The 13,902-nt window shown below is 46.3% G+C and overlaps 2 pseudogenes; both read left to right on the top strand.

Moving 5' to 3' along the window:
- The first annotated feature begins 1,302 nt into the window (after window positions 1-1,302).
- Window positions 1,303-1,422, top strand: LOC143949228 (5S ribosomal RNA; annotated as a pseudogene).
- Window positions 1,423-1,520: 98 nt separating this feature from the next.
- On the top strand, window positions 1,521-1,639 carry LOC143950874 (5S ribosomal RNA; annotated as a pseudogene).
- Window positions 1,640-13,902: the final 12,263 nt, after the last annotated feature.

Here is a 13,902-nt window from a genome sequence, read left to right as displayed (position 1 = left end):
CCTAGCCAGTCTGGCTGGGGTATAGTATACTCTATACAGAATTTTAAACTGGATAAGTCTGTCTCTAGCCGATACTAGGGTCTGAAACGGGTGTCCCCACATGTCGTCCCAATCCTCCCTTCCAAAGTCAGGTATTAAAGCACTCCAAACCTCCCTACAGTTTTGAACAGGCTTCGGCCTGTCCGGAAACAGCATGCTATACACAATGGAGAGAGGCTTTTTCAGGTCCTCTGTCCGCAGCACAGTCTCCAAAGGCGAGACTCCCACCCGCAAAACCCCAGGACCGAACTGAGAGAGAAAAGCGTGTCGCAACTGCAGGTATCTAAAAAAATACCAGTTTGGAAGATCATGATTAACCTTAAGCTGATCAAACGTCAGGAGCTGCCCCCCACTCACCACATGCTTCAGTTGCTTAACGCCTACCCTGGCCCATATCACCGGATCTGGTATGCCCCCAAAATGTGGCAATTTAGGATTAAACCATAGAGGAGTGTCAGGAGACCAACTCCCCTCCGGCTGTTTCAACAAAGTCTGCGCTTATTGTAGGCTTCTTTTGATGATGTTGGCGTTGATTGGTTTTTTTTTTCCACTTGTTTCCCAAGGTGACCATCTTGGCATTTGTCAGGAGGGTTGAGCATGCCCAAAGAGTTCGCTTACAGTAGCATCACCCTAAAAGAGCCCTATCTCTTCTCATCTATGAGGCTAAGAAGGGTTGGGCCTAGTTATTCCCTGGATGGGAGATGGCTTTGGAATACCAGGTGCCGTAGTCTTCTTTTTATGTTGTTGACATTGACCTGTTTTTTTTCCGCTTGTTTCCCAAGGTGACTATCTTGGCATTTGTCAAGAGGGTTGAGAGTGCCCAAAGAGATTGCCTATGGGCACATAAGCCTGAAAGCGCACGATCTCCTCTGATCTCAGAGGCTAAACAGGGTCGGGCCTTGCTAGTACCTGGATTGGAGACCACCTGGGAATACTAGGTGCTGTAGGCTTCTTTTTATGTTGTTGGCGTTGACTTTTTTTGTTTTTGTTTACCAAGGTGACCATCTTGGTGTTTGTCAAGAGGGTTGAGAGTGCCTGAAGAGCTCGCCTATGGCCACATAACCCTGAAGGCACCAGATCTCGTCTGATCTCAGAGACTAAACAGGGTCAGGCCTTGTTAATACCTGGATGGGAGACCACCTGGGAATACTAGGGTCTGTAGACTTCTTCTTATGTTGTTGGCGTTGACTTGTTTTTTTTGTTTGTTTCCCAAGGTGACCATCTTGGCATTAGTCAAGAGGGTTGAGAGTGCCTGAAGAAATCTCCTACGGCCACATCACCCTGAAAGAGCCCAATCTCATCTGATCTCAGAGGCTAAGCAGGGTTGGGACCAGTTTAGTACCTGGATGGGAGACCGCCTGGGATTTCCAGATGCCGTAGGCTTCTTTTTATGTTGTTGCCATTGACCTATTTTTTTCTGCTTGTTCCCAAGGTGACCATCTTGGTGTTTGTCAAGAGAGTTGAGAGTGCCTGAAAATATTGGCTATGGCCACATCACCCTGAATCTGTTCCATCTCGTCTGATCTTGAAGGCTAAGCAGGGTCGGGCCTGGTTAATGCCTGGATGGGAGACCGCCTGGGAATACCAGGTGTCGTAGGCTTCTATTTTTTTTCAAATATAATTTTTTCTCCAAATAGGGGAAGACGGTCCCCCGAGTACATAATGGAACAGAGGAATACAGAGCAAAAAGCAGCTGAACAATACTTGATACAGGTATATTCGCAACTGTGAGTCTGCCTTCCATCAATCACAATGATTTGAGGCACGGATAAAGTACTGTACCAAGATCCAGGGTCACACAAACCCCAGGTTGCTCCGGCATAATCCATCCAGAGGGGGGTGTGGGGCCGTCATTCCCAATTTTCCACTTTTTCCAAAAGAGAGAGGGGGTGAAGGGGGTGAGAGATAGGGGAGGAAGGCAGAAAAGAGAAGGGGTGAAAGATCAAGAAAGGAGCAGAGGGGACGAGACACGATGGCAGCCACTGTCCAAGGGGCCAGTCAAGTAAAGCACAGAGCACTAAGGCGATAGCAGGCGACATCCTTCCAGCGAGAATATAAAGGTATTCCAGATGTCCCAGGTTTGTTTAAAAAATTCTTGTTTACCTTGTGATGTGAGGATCAAGTCCTCCATTTTTTTTTTTTCCTAAGCCAGTGAGTAATGAAAGGGGGGGGACATTTTTTCCAATAGAGAGGGATGCAGGGGGGAGTGACCGGATGTGAGATGTGAGAGCATGAGCGAAGAGGTGTGAGATGTGAGAGGGTCGCCGGCAGGCTTTTCACCCCATGTCTCTTTATGCTCTGACGAACATTTGCTGGGGAAAGCTGAGTGGAGATTGGCGAGGCGCCGAGAAAGCCCGAGGAGTGACGGAAAGTTCCGGAAATCGCCGAGTACCGCCAAGTCCCGCCGAAGCACAGACGGAAGCTGAGGGAGGCAGCTGAGTGGCAGCGGGCCCCAGCGTGGGCGAGCAACAGGCGCTGAGTTGCAGCACTATCCTGAGCGGTGTCTCCGGTGGAATTGGAGGTGAGAGGCTGGATGAAGAGAACCCCTCGTGGGGGGACAGTGCCTGGAAGGAACTAGATGCTTTTGAGGCTTTTGAGGTACGCGGCATGAGGTACGAGGTACGAGACGGGACGGAGGGGGGGTCGGAGTGAAGCAGTGAGGTGAACCACTATCTTGGCTGCATTATAAATAATGGCTATCACCCCTCACCCTCACCTCAGGCACTGCTATATAAAGTCTATGTGTGTAATGTTGAGCTGTAACAGCATATTGAAGAAAGAAATCTTTGAATAGATGGCATAAATAGACTCACGATATTAAATACTGATAGAGGGGCATCAGGAATGAGGACTGTGAGTTTAAGAATCTCTCCCTCAGCTTAACAAAGAGCTTAGGAACGTCAGCGTTTTTTATGGGGGGAAAGAGACATTTTTTCCATTTCTTGGACATTAACCCTGCGGGGTGTTTTTTACTGATGGAAAGCTGACTGATCCATCCACTTGTATTCAACATACCCAGTACCCAGTATAAGAACCTCTCCCCCCCCCTTTTTTTGTTGTTGTCCCCCTCCCTTTCAGCTCATCAGCAATAGCTCTGTATATCTGTACCGCCCTGTTGAGCTTGCATATCCTATAGTGACCTGCAGAAAGATGTCAAGGCGGCGAGGAGAAGAGCAGGTAATACAGGAGAATGGGGGGGCACAACAGCTCCGCTCCTATAAGGAAAAGAATGCTCAGGCAGCACAAGCAGCTGCAACAAAGTTAGAAAGATGTGCTCGCACCCCAGGTCAGTCCCCGACAAGGGGGGAACAGTCGACACAGATGTTACAACAGACCCAATTGTCGCAAGTAAAAACACACCAGGGGGGAGTGGCGGAAAGAAAGAGTCAAGGCCATACAGGATCAACTGCTGCTGCTGTACCAGGTCAAAGGAACGCAAGTAAGCGTCAAGGGGTGGCCCAGAGTGAGAGTGAAACCATTTCTAGAGGCAGCTCCCCTACTGAGGAAGATCCCACATTAAGGGATGTCCTACAAGCTGTAAATGCATGCAAACTTTCGCTGGGAGAACTGTGTGGGCAATTTAAAAGCATGCAGGAGGAACTATTATTGATTAGACAGGATATGCAGAAAGCAGCGGAAAGAATATTGGAGACAAGGGTGAGCCAAATAGAGGATGACTTACATCCATTGCGTCAAGAGGTCAATAGCATGCGGAAGCAATTGTGCAATCAAAATGCCAGAATGGATGAAATAGAAAACAGGCTTCGCAGGGATAACATCAGGATGCTGGGACTACCCGAGAGATGTGAGGGTCTTGATCAGATAACATTTCTAGAATCCTGGTTTATTGAACTGTTTGGAAGAGAGAGTTTTTCATCTTTTTTCTCAATAGAACGGGCCCACCGAGTCCCTTTCAAAGCCCCTCCCTCTGGGGGTCGCCCCAGACCAATGATCCTTAAATTCTCTAATTATAATGACAAGGTGACTTTGATTCGTAAGGTAAGAGAGATGGGCAACATTACATATGATGGAGCAAGGATCTCTCTGTACCCAGATTATTCACCGGAATTGCAGAGGCGAAGAGCTGAATTTTTGGAAGTCAAACGCACCTTACGGACACATAAGGTTACATACGCACTTTTATACCCAGCGCGGCTGAGAATAATAGCACTTGGTGGCACTCAGCTATTTGACTCTCCAGCGGAAGCAACCTCATGGTTGGAAGCAAATAAGGGGCTGTTGTAGATGTGCTAGGGGGATGGAGTGGGGGGGGTGGGGGGGGATGGGGGTCTGGAATATTAATACACGGGGTGAGAGCTGGGGGAGGATTAAATGAGACATGAATTTAGGATAGAAAGCATGATAGGGGAAGGGGATAATTATCTTTTTCTTTTTCTTTTTCTTTTCTTGTTCTTTTCTATCTTTATCTACTCCCTGTTGGAAGTAAGGTGGTATGAGAGTAGGAAGTTGGAGGAGAGGTGGGATGGAAGGGACGAGTGTGGAAAGGTCACGTGTAATCCCCTAGGGGAACACCTAGGTAGGTGGAGGGTAGGGGGGGAGGGATGGGAGAGGGGACGGGGGAGAGGGGAGGGGGGGGAAGGTTCAAGAAACACTGTGTTTGGAAAATCACAAGAGGGTTAAAGCTGAATTCAATATAGTTTATACACAAATATTGACTCAAAGGGAAGTTATGGAACTTATTAAAATAATGATAATGCACTTGGTAAGAATTCGCACTTTAAATGGATGCACATTGTGTACGAGTGGAATGAAAAATTATAAGGGTTCTTCATTTGAATTTTATGTATTTGCACTTTTGTTTTTTCTCACAGATTTTACTATTCTGCTATGGTTGAGTAATGCAGGATGAAATACTTAAAATGGCCTCATGGAATGTCAGAGGCTTGGGTAGTCCAGTTAAAAGAGCTGCAGTATTCTCCACGCTGGAGAGGTATGGGACTAGACTGGCCTGCCTGCAGGAGACACATTTAACTAAAGCAACTATACCCCAATGTAAAAACAGGAGGTATCAGGTTCAGTATCACTCTACTTATACATCCTACTCACGAGGAGTGAGTGTGATTATAGGAACCGGGGTGAGATTCTCCTGCAGGCAGGCTAGTATTGATGAACTGGGTCGTTATGTTTTTTTGTATTGTACTTTGGAGGAAAGACTATATGTTCTGGTGGGGGTTTATATACCGCCCCCTTTAAAATGGAGGTGGTTTATAGGCTCATGGATTTTCTGGTGGATAAGGAGGACGTACCAGGCATAATACTGGGACATTTTAATGAAGTGCTTGATAGTCGGATTGATAGATTCCCCACTAGAACTCGAGAGACAGGGACAACGAAATTAAGTCAATTCTTGAAGGAGGTCGGATTAATAGATATGTGGAGAGTGGGGAATGTGGACGTTAAGCAATATTCGTGCTTCTCGAGTTCGTATTCAACACTCTCCAGAATAGACCTGGCCCTAGGCAACGAAGAAGCATTACAAAGTGTGAGAAAGATTGAGTATATGCCCAGAGGATTATCGGACCATTCACCTTTGATAATATCAGTGAGCATAGGGAGAAGGGAAAAGATGCTGGGGGGTTGGAGAATTAGTCCATTCTGGCTCGAGCTAATTAAGGATACAGAGGAGGTTTTAAAGAATTTAAAAGAGTTTATAATGTTCAATACAAACACCACCCCAATTGACATAACTTGGGATGCATTAAAAGCATTTGTTAGAGGTACTGATTCAACAGGTGGTTAAAATTAAACAAAAATCCAGGAGTTGGGAGGAAAGAATCAGGAAGGAAGTAATAGAGGCAGAGGTTAATTACATTAAGGACCCAACACACGAGAAACAAGTAATCTGGGAAAATAAACAACAGGGGTATAAATCGGTAATTACTAAAAGAGAAGAAAATAAACGCGTGTTTCAGAAACAATGTCACTTTGGGGAGGGAGAGAGGGTGGGGAGAATGCTGGCTTGATTAGTGAAAGCTAACTCCCCCCCTTCCACCATCCCAATGATTAAATCTATGGATGGGGTAATTACCACCAGCGGGAAGGAAATAGTCGAGATTTTCAGGGCCTACTACGGAGATCTATATAGAACAAGGTAGCAGAGGAAAGAAGAAGATATGGTGTCCTTCTTGGAGAAAGTGAAGCTTCCAACTCTCACACAAGAGGAGAGAGAGGATCTAGAGGCCCCCATAACTTTGAGTGAGTTACAGCAGGCGGTGGCCGGAATGGCCCCCCAAAAATCTCCAGGTCCAGATGGACTCCCGGTGGAGATATACAAGAAATATAGTGAGACCCTACTGTCAGAGCTGCTCAGGACCTTGAAAGGGGCAAAGCTAGCAGGGAGATTACCAGCCTCCATGATGGAGGCGATTATTATTGTGATACTTAAAGAAGGGAAGGACCTCCAGGATGTAGCGTCGTACAGGCCAATATCGCTCTTATGCTCTGACATTAAAATATTGGCTAAGGTACTTTCAAATAGGTTAAGTAAAATCATTAAGAGGCTCATACACCCTGATCAGACAGGATTTATAACGGGAAGATCAACTAGTATGAACATAACAAGGGCATTTTTGAATATACAAACACCGGCGGTAATGTGGGGTCGAGAGCCATCCTATCTTTGGACATGACCAAGGCCTTTGACAGTCTAGAGTGGAGGTACTTATGGCGTGTCCTGGAGGGGTATGGTTTCGGACCCACATTCATCGGATGGATTAAAATGATGTACAGTGCACCAAGTGCAAAAATAAGAATTAATAGGGATCAGTCTGAAAAAATAGAAATGAGTAGAGGTACACGACAGGGATGCCCACTCTCCCCGTTGCTTTTTGCTATGGCGATGGAGCCGTTGGCAATTGCCGTTAGGACACATTCTGAGATAGCTGGGTTCCAAAGAGAAGGGGGCAGGGAGGAGAGAATCGCTTTATACGCGGACGATGTCCTCCTTTTTTTAGGAGATACTGGCCAATCCCTTAAGAAGGTAATCAAATTGGTCGAAAACTTTGGAGGATTCACGGGTTTGTTAATAAATTGGGGGAAATCAGAGTTGCTCCAAATTGACAGCCCGAGTGCTGTGATTGCACTGGGGATACCACAAATGGAGGTGGTAGGGGCATTGAAATACCTAGGTATATATTTGACAACAAATGTTGGCCAATATATGGACAAAAATATAAATCTGTTGTTAAGTAAATTTAAGCGGAACTGCGACGCCTGGAGTCGGCTCCCTTTGTCGGTGGCAGGCCGCTGCAGCCTGATTAAGATGATATGGCTACCACAATTGTTATACGCTCTACATCACGCACCAGTCTGGATATGCAAGAGGTGGTTTAGAAAATTTAAAACCCTCTTTCGGGAGCTGATTTGGAAAAAGAGACAGGCGAGAATCCGGCTCCAGGCGCTGCAGTTACCAACGGACAGAGGGGGTGCCCACTCTCCCCGTTGCTTTTTGCTATGGCGATGGAGCCGTTGGCAATTGCCGTTAGGACACATTCTGAGATAGCTGGGTTCCAAAGAGAAGGGGGCAGGGAGGAGAGAATCACTTTATACGCGGACGATGTCCTCCTTTTTGTAGGAGATACTGGCCAATCCCTTAAGAAGGTAATCAAATTGGTAGAAAACTTTGGAGGATTCACGGGTTTGTTAATAAATTGGGGGAAATCAGAGTTGCTCCAAATTGACAGCCCGAGTGCTGTGATTGCACTGGGGATACCACAAATGGAGGTGGTAGGGGCATTGAAATACCTAGGTATATATTTGACAACAAATGTTGGCCAATATATGGACAAAAATATAAATCTGTTGTTAAGTAAATTTAAGCGGAACTGCGACGCCTGGAGTCGGCTCCCTTTGTCGGTGGCAGGCCGCTGCAGCCTGATTAAGATGATATGGCTACCACAATTGTTATACACTCTACATCACACACCAGTCTGGATATGCAAGAGGTGGTTTAGAAAATTTAAAACCCTCTTTCGGGAGCTGATTTGGAAAAAGAGACAGGCGAGAATCCGGCTCCAGGCGCTGCAGTTACCAACGGACAGAGGGGGTGCCCACTCTCCCCGTTGCTTTTTGCTATGGCGATGGAGCCGTTGGCAATTGCCGTTAGGACACATTCTGAGATAGCTGGGTTCCAAAGAGAAGGGGGCAGGGAGGAGAGAATCGCTTTATACGCAGACGATGTCCTCCTTTTTTTAGGAGATACTGGCCAATCCCTTAAGAAGGTAATCAAATTGGTCAAAAACTTTGGAGGATTCACGGGTTTGTTAATAAATTGGGGGAAATCAGAGTTGCTCCAAATTGACAGCCCGAGTGCTGTGATTGCACTGGGGATACCACAAATGGAGGTGGTAGGGGCATTGAAATACCTAGGTTTATGGTATGGAGCCCTCTGACCGATACGGTTAAGGATGACAAACAAGGTTAACATAAACTCGCTTACTTGAAATGGACCTGAAAGTGTGCCCTGGTCTGACGTACGGTATACCAAAATAAGGGGGCATACCTTAGATAGAAAGTGGGTGATAAATGAAATGAATATGAATGGAGTGAAATGAGTACTCTCATGAGGAGTATGATGCTTGAGAAATGCCCTGAAAAAGGGGATGGGCGGGTGGGTATCGCGCACCGGAACCGACGAGGAGGACAGGCGAATGGGCTGGTTATATATTCCACCGGGCTCCTCCCATAATTCCAGGCCACCATACTGGCCTTTCTATATATATTTGACAACAAATGTTGGCCAATATATGGACAAAAATATAAATCCGTTGTTAAGTAAATTTAAGCGGAACTGCGACGCCTGGAGTCGGCTCCCTTTGTCGGTGGCAGGCCGCTGCAGCCTGATTAAGATGATATGGCTACCACAATTGTTATACGCTCTACATCACGCACCAGTCTGGATATGCAAGAGGTGGTTTAGAAAATTTAAAACCCTCTTTCGGGAGCTGATTTGGAAAAAGAGACAGGCGAGAATCCGGCTCCAGGCGCTGCAGTTACCAACGGACAGAGGGGGTGCCCACTCTCCCCGTTGCTTTTTGCTATGGCGATGGAGCCGTTGGCAATTGCCGTTAGGACACATTCTGAGATAGCTGGGTTCCAAAGAGAAGGGGGCAGGGAGGAGAGAATCACTTTATACGCGGACGATGTCCTCCTTTTTTTAGGAGATACTGGCCAATCCCTTAAGAAGGTAATCAAATTGGTAGAAAACTTTGGAGGATTCACGGGTTTGTTAATAAATTGGGGGAAATCAGAGTTGCTCCAAATTGACAGCCCGAGTGCTGTGATTGCACTGGGGATACCACAAATGGAGGTGGTAGGGGCATTGAAATACCTAGGTATATATTTGACAACAAATGTTGGCCAATATATGGACAAAAATATAAATCTGTTGTTAAGTAAATTTAAGCGGAACTGCGACGCCTGGAGTCGGCTCCCTTTGTCGGTGGCAGGCCGCTGCAGCCTGATTAAGATGATATGGCTACCACAATTGTTATACACTCTACATCACGCACCAGTCTGGATATGCAAGAGGTGGTTTAGAAAATTTAAAACCCTCTTTCGGGAGCTGATTTGGAAAAAGAGACAGGCGAGAATCCGGCTCCAGGCGCTGCAGTTACCAACGGACAGAGGGGGTGCCCACTCTCCCCGTTGCTTTTTGCTATGGCGATGGAGCCGTTGGCAATTGCCGTTAGGACACATTCTGAGATAGCTGGGTTCCAAAGAGAAGGGGGCAGGGAGGAGAGAATCGCTTTATACGCAGACGATGTCCTCCTTTTTTTAGGAGATACTGGCCAATCCCTTAAGAAGGTAATCAAATTGGTCGAAAACTTTGGAGGATTCACGGGTTTGTTAATAAATTGGGGGAAATCAGAGTTGCTCCAAATTGACAGCCCGAGTGCTGTGATTGCACTGGGGATACCACAAATGGAGGTGGTAGGGGCATTGAAATACCTAGGTATATATTTGACAACAAATGTTGGCCAATATATGGACAAAAATATAAATCCGTTGTTAAGTAAATTTAAGCGGAACTGCGACGCCTGGAGTCGGCTCCCTTTGTCGGTGGCAGGCCGCTGCAGCCTGATTAAGATGATATGGCTACCACAATTGTTATACGCTCTACATCACGCACCAGTCTGGATATGCAAGAGGTGGTTTAGAAAATTTAAAACCCTCTTTCGGGAGCTGATTTGGAAAAAGAGACAGGTGAGAATCCGGCTCCAGGCGCTGCAGTTACCAATGGACAGAGGGGGAATGGTACCTTGCCCTAGGAATTATTACCTAGCAGCACAGCTGCAACATATGGTGGATAGTGATCTGGAGGAAGTGGGTAACCTAAATAGCAGCGGGAGGTTGATAGAGGCTCCACATGAAATACTGACTGATGCTTTAGAGGCAAGCTCTTTTAAACGTAAGGACCCCACAATAGTAATGATGAGTAAAATATGGATAACTGCAAAAAAAACTGACGGGGAGTATGGAATGGTCAGAATATACGCCCCTATGGGACAACAAGAACTTGCAGGAGGTATTATTAATAGGGAAAATCAACACATGGGAGGAAAAGGGGATAATAAGACTGGGTCAAGTATATGAGGATGGAATCCTGAAATCATTCACGGATTTAAAAAAGGAATATAACATACCACAGCAGACATTTTTCCGATACTTACAGCTACGGCATGCTTTGGAAGCACAGTTTGGTTCCCAGATGCCCGAGCTGGATAAGACCTCTCTGTCACAGAAGATACATAAGATAGATAAATCCAGGGGGTTTATATCTATCATGTATGAATTATTATGCAAAGGCCCCAATAAGGAACTTGACCTGGTTAAGCAAAAGGAGAAATGGGAGGTGGATATAGGAGCAATCACAGAGGAACAGTGGAGGAGAACCCCGGAACTAGGACCACTGACCTCGGTATCCCCATCACAAAGAATATCGCGCTTGATGTTGATACACCGAGCCTATTTTACCCCCAAGAGGCTGCTCACGTTTGGAAAGAGGACGGACGCTAACTGCCCCAGATGTAGGGGCTTTGGGGACCTCATACACATGATGTGGAGATGTCCAAAGCTGTTCTGGTATTGGGAAGAAATAGTGGAAACCATGAACAGGATCTTTGGGACAAGGCTGGACCTGGACCCAGGAACTTGTATACTGGATTATAGGAGAGTCCCAGGGGAAGGGTGGAATACAACAACTGCAGTTATACGGTGCCTGTTTCAAGCACGGAAACTGATAGCACAGAAATGGCAGGCAGCGGGAGCACCTCTCTTGAGGGAATGGACCCAAGTCATTAATGACCTGGTGTGGAAGGAAAGGACGGTATATATACGTAGGGGAAATCTTAAAGGGTTCGAGAAAATATGGGCCTCTTGGTGGAAGGAAATGGAGCATCCACTTGATTAGTTATATTAGATGTGGTTAAGTATAAGATAGGTTATAATACCCTTTAATAACTGTCTTGAAATAATGATGATTATAGAGACTGTGGCGGTGGCGGTGGCTGATGGGGGGGGGGGGGGGGATTGGGGAGGGGGGGAGGGAGTGTGGGGAGATAAGGGGATGGATCTATTGGCTAGTAAATTCCATTGCATTATGTTTCTTTTTCTTTTATAATATGTAATTTCTGAAAAGTATATTTATTTTGATATGATGAAATGAAAAATAAATAAAGAGAAATTAATTTAAATAAAAGAGAGGGATGCAGGATTTCGCCGCATTTATCACATGCCGTAAAATTTATTTTTTTGTACTTCTTAATGGGAATGGTGCAAGAGAAAGAATGCAGCCTCTTCCTGGATGGAGAAGTCTGTACATTTTTGTGTTATGCATCGGATCTCTGTCCAGAAGTCCACCAAGCTGGGGCAGGACCAAAAAATGTGGAGCAACGTGCCCTCTTCTTCTCCACACCTCCAGCATATGTTCGAGGAAGAGGGGAAACATTTATGCAGCTTTGATGGTGTCAAATACCACCTGGTGAGAAGTTTAAAATTTGTCTCCTGTATCTTCGTGCACAGCGAGGTTTTGAGAGCCAAAGTGATAATGCGTTGTCTCTGTGCTGGGGAAAACGAGCAATTAATGTCCTTTTCCCAGTTGGACAGACAGGTTAAGTGTGGGTAATCTGTTTGAGAGAGAATGTGGGCCAAAGGGCCTTCGCTTCTGCATAGAGTCTCAAACTCCGTCTGAGGGCGAGCGAACGTTTTTAGGATTGGGGATGGAATGGAGAAAATGATGTCGTTGCGCCGCTCTCCAAAAAGGCAGTTGGAAATGCCCTGTCGGATCTGTTAGGGTTGAGAAAGAAGGCCATTTTCCATCAATGACGAATTTAGACGCATTGTCTAGGTTGGAATTTCTAAGTGGGTCCCCAGTTCAAAGGTTGGATGGCCACGTATAGGGAATAGGGGGGAAGTCAAAGACGTGAGTGTGTTTTGGGTAGCAATCAGGTGACTGACTTTCAACTAAGCCCCTATAGTGTGATGTGACGTCAATTCTGTGGGTAAATCCTTATAGCACCACATGGCGCTTCTTGGCGGAATTCGGGAGTGAGCTTAGAAAGTTTGTTTCGATTCCAGTCCAATACACACCCCAGATGGGAAGCCAGGTAGTAGCGTCGCAAGTCAGGGAGAACCAACCCTCCCTGTTGTTTAGACAATGTCAGCTGTGACCGCTTAAGTCTGGGATTTTTGTGGGCCCAGTTAAATTGAGTGAGCAAGGATTGAGCTTGCTTAAAAAACGGGACTGGAATCTGGATCGGGAGAGCTTGGAAAAGATGGGTAAATTTAGGGAGTATGTTCATTTTAATGAGATTGCATCTCCTGAACCAGGAATGGAGGCCAGAATGCCACCCATGAAGCAAACTGTGGATCTTAGTGACAAGGGGTGGGGGGAAGTTCAACATAAACAAACGCGCGATGTCCGGTGGAATGTAAGTACCTAAGTACTTAAGGGCTGTATGGGTCCATTTAAATCGAAAATTGGACTGCAAGTCTATTAACGTTTGCGGGGGGACTGCAACCCCCATGGCCTCTGATTTCAAGAAGTATCCCGTATATCTGGAATTCCCGAAGGAGATTTGGCAAGGAAACTCTGGGATTCGTCAGCGAGAACAGCATGTCATCCGCGTAGGCAGATATCTTGCACTCAATAGTACCCATTTGGAGTCCCGTTCTGTCTGAGTTTTGTCGAATTGTGGAGAGAAAGGGTTCCAATGACAGGGGCGACAGGGGGCAACCCTGTCTGGTCCCATTCCCGATGTCAAGGGGAGATGAGAGCACCCCATTCGCTTTGACTTGAGCTGAAGGGCGTGAGTATATCTTACTTATCCATGCCAGCATCCGTTCACTCAGACCTATATGGCGAAGGACCGAGAACATGAATGTCCATTTGACCTGATCAAAAGCCTTCTCGGCAACAGTACTCACGAAAAGACAAGGGGTCCCAGATGACTTTGCTTTATGGATCAGGGTAAGCACCTTAATGGTGTTGTCCCTATCTTCCCTGATGGGAATAAAACCTAACTGGTCAATATGTATAAGGGACTGCAAGTGATGTGCCAATCACGTGGCGAGGATTTTAGAGAATAGTTTTAGGACCGAATTTAGGAGGGAAATGGGTCTGTAGCTCCCACATAGGCCTGGGTCTTTGCCCTCCTTAGGTATCAACGAGATGTGGGCTCTAAGGGTATCCTCAGGAAAATCCCCATTCGAGCTCAGAGAATATTGTGCGGTATATCCGTCAGGGCCCGGAGCCTTACCCACCTTCGGAGGTCCCACGGCCGTCTGGACTTCTTCCAGTGTGATTGGGTCCTCCAAGTACTCCCGTGATTCCGATGAGAGGGT

This window comes from Lithobates pipiens, unplaced genomic scaffold, assembly GCF_037356315.1.
Source record: "Lithobates pipiens isolate NorthernLeopardFrog02 unplaced genomic scaffold, aLitPip1_a1.2 Scaffold_10, whole genome shotgun sequence".
Lineage (NCBI taxonomy): Eukaryota > Metazoa > Chordata > Amphibia > Anura > Ranidae > Lithobates > Lithobates pipiens.
Note: the sequence above shows the minus strand (reverse complement) of the source record. Positions and strands in the feature narration are given on the sequence as shown.